This window comes from Saccostrea echinata, unplaced genomic scaffold, assembly GCF_033153115.1.
Source record: "Saccostrea echinata isolate AGI-Se365-2 ecotype Australia unplaced genomic scaffold, CSIRO_AGI_Sech_v1 ptg000025l, whole genome shotgun sequence".
Lineage (NCBI taxonomy): Eukaryota > Metazoa > Mollusca > Bivalvia > Ostreida > Ostreidae > Saccostrea > Saccostrea echinata.
In genome coordinates, this window is record NW_026889774.1 from 25,538,919 (window position 1) to 25,542,138 (window position 3,220).

Consider the following 3,220-nt stretch of genomic DNA (forward strand, 5'->3'; position numbering starts at 1 on the left):
CTTATTTAAGCCTTTAAGTTTAATTTTTAATTAAGAAATTTGACAGATGAATAAGAAGAGTAATATACAATATAATACTTCTTAAATTAATTCTCCTGGTTCCATTCATTAGATATTCAATATTCGAGTCAACACTCCATACATGAATGAATTATCAAAAGTTTTGTCCTTAAAGTTTTCAATGGATCCACAGATCATGAGGTGATGTCTCCTTTTATGTGTATGTATCTGTGTACACTGAAAAAAAAGAAAGTCCCTGTGTGATGAAAAGGATAAACCAGAAGTCTCTGATGAGACTGTAGCTCTCCTGGTCTATATGTATAACAAAGAAAAAGTAACACTTGGATTTGAAACTTTGCAACAGACAGCAATAAATAGAATTATGTATCTAAGTGTAGTCTACTTGTGTGCCACATTATATTGAAATCATACCAAAATTGTAGGTGGAGTAGCATTTTAAAGGAATTTTACAGAAATTTCTATTTTTAGTAACCATGGCAGCACCGTTCATTGAAATGTACCTTAGTGCAGTCTAAGTTATATTGAAATCAGAATAAAACTGTAGGAGGAGTAGTGTTTTGAAAAATTACAAACAGATGGACAGCTAGACAGACAGACAACTAGACGCCATGGACAGACAGACAGACGGACAGCTAGACGGATGGACGAGGGACACCTTCCTATCCCATAAGCTCTTCTGGTCTCTGACCAGTAGAGCTAAAAAAAATATCAAATTTGATTTTTTTTCAATGTTAAAGAAATAAAACTGCAAAATTAAATTGTAAATGGTTGGTTGCGTACTAATTATTCAAAGTAGTTTTTGTTGTATGGTTTGAAAAATTTTATTATTCATTCTCTCTATTTTCACAAAGAATTACCTCTGCATTTCTTGTATCTACAAGGGGGACAAATCTTCAAGTGGTACATGTACACTATATGTCAGCTACTATACCTTCATTTTCTGTTAAAGAAAAAAAATAGAATAAATCATACAATACCAATTACATGTATAATAACAAAGCATGGATTAAATTTTTCACTAAAATTAGAAAATGAATTGAATATCGATCACTTAAATTTCTCGATCCAGCCAAAATGACTGACGCTAAAATTTACCCCTACTGAGGTCGAAGTATAAAAGTATAAATTATTTTTATCTATCAATATACCATAAATGAAACTTTGTGCATGTTCTGCATTCATTTACCGGTATCTGTATATAGTAGTTTTATGCCCTTGAGAATTTTTCATGATGTCATGCCATAATATTTCCATGTCTGTTTTTTTTTTTCTCTGTGGTAACTCTTTGAAAGTTAGCGGAATTGATTTCTTGATAATTCTATCGGAATGTAAATTAGGCAGGTCAATAGGTCAGGAGCTAAGAAGGCCTAATATGCATGAAAATCTCGTGCGCACCTGTCTCTGTGTCTGACGCTAAGGAGGCTAAATATGCACGTAAATCTCGTGCGACTACCTTTGTGTTTGACTTCAGTGGGTGAGGACTATTGAAATTGGCATGGGAGTCCTTGTGTAATTTAAATCTATGTCTACATTAACATTGCACGTTATCCTGCAACATTCACGAGAATGCGGTCTTTATTTCTTAAACATCCAATATCCTATCAATTCTAATAAAAAATCATATTATTAGTAATAAAGCTAGAACTTTTTTTTAATTTCATTTCCAATTAATAGAAAAAATATTTTTACAAATAAATATGTAAAATAAAAAAGTCCTAGCATTTTTGTCTTTTATAATTTACTTACACATAAGCATCTACATGATGTATATTTTTTCCCCTCAAAAGAACATGAACATAACTTAATAATGATATTCCTAAGTATGTATTCATGGTATAAAAAATGAGTTTAGCAGTATAAAGATTGATTTTTCACTCAAAGTTTTAAGACTGTTTTTCAGAGATTAAAAAAAAAAACATTGATTATATCAATAATCATGTGGGTACATGTCCTATGTAAACTTCAGAGGATCAACCAATTTTCTAACAGAGAATTAGTAATTTGATATTTGGATACTTCCAAACAATATAAGTAGGAGTTTTGGGGGTTATTAATTATGTCCATCATGACATGTACTATAAGCACTGACCCCCCATATCTCAAAATTTATCTTGACACCAAAAAAAAAAAAAAAAAAAAAAAAAATAGTACTTGCAACACATGCAATGTTTGTTAATCCCTAGTACACTACAGTAGTAGGATACTTTTAACCATGTCTGAGAGAAGATAATTAATTTTCTAATCAGTAATGCTGATGACTGTGATCAAGATACTTATAAATTGTAACTTGCAAATTACAGACAAATTTAGACATGACAGTATAATTTTTTAAGTACAATCATCAGCTAGTGTACACATTGAGAATATTCGAACGAACGAATACTAGCCTACAACGTTGTCATTGAGGAAATTCGAACGAAAGAATACTATTCCGATGTGTATAATTTTCTGACGATTATTTACTTTGTTAACTTGTATAATGTACTACTGAATAACCCCATCGACTGCTAGCTCTGCAAACACTTTACAGTGACAGAAATTCATAAGATTGTTTCATCAGTTAACGAGGAATAAGGATGATCTATAGATTTTTAGACTTCAAAAAAAAAAAAAAGAATCTATGAGCCATGTATTAACATGCTTTAAATGAAATAAATAACAAATTCAATAATTCTAGATCTACTTACAGAAATAGAGCAGGTCTTCGTCATAATTTTGTTTACAAACATCATGTGGAAATTCCAATATCCTCATAATCTTGTCGCCGTTTTTTTTTCTTTGGTTGGTATTGGGTAATTCTAGGAATATAATGCATCCGTCTGCACAGAATTTTTAAGAAGTGAATCCATAGATAGAATATTACTGCTTCTTTTTATTTATTGGTTTATCTTTTTTTAATTTAAACAATGCATAGTTCACGAGAAAACAAAGAAATGAAATAAATTATCAGGCCTATTTTTTTTCAGATTTTTTTTTGTTGTTGTTGTAAATACTGCCATGGGTAATAATGGTAATTAAAATGCCCAATACCAAAAATATTAACATTTTATATAAATGGGACATCATCATGATCATTGAGAACATGATAAGAAGGAGGAGGGGTAGTGGACGGGTGGGTAGTCTCTCTGTATCTCTAAAATAAAAATTAATGTTTCCCTTGAAAAGTCAAGAAATTTTATTTGCATGGTCAGTGGGATAT

The 3,220-nt window shown here is 30.7% G+C and overlaps 1 long non-coding RNA gene across 1 annotated transcript; it reads right to left on the reverse strand.

Annotated features, from left to right (window-relative positions):
• LOC133192271 (uncharacterized) lies at positions 1–2,895 on the reverse strand. The gene is made up of 3 exons (XR_009721796.1): positions 2,709–2,895; positions 879–961; positions 1–237 (listed from the first exon to the last, which is right to left on the reverse strand). It is a non-coding gene; the product is annotated as an uncharacterized LOC133192271 (long non-coding RNA).
• Positions 2,896–3,220: the final 325 nt, after the last annotated feature.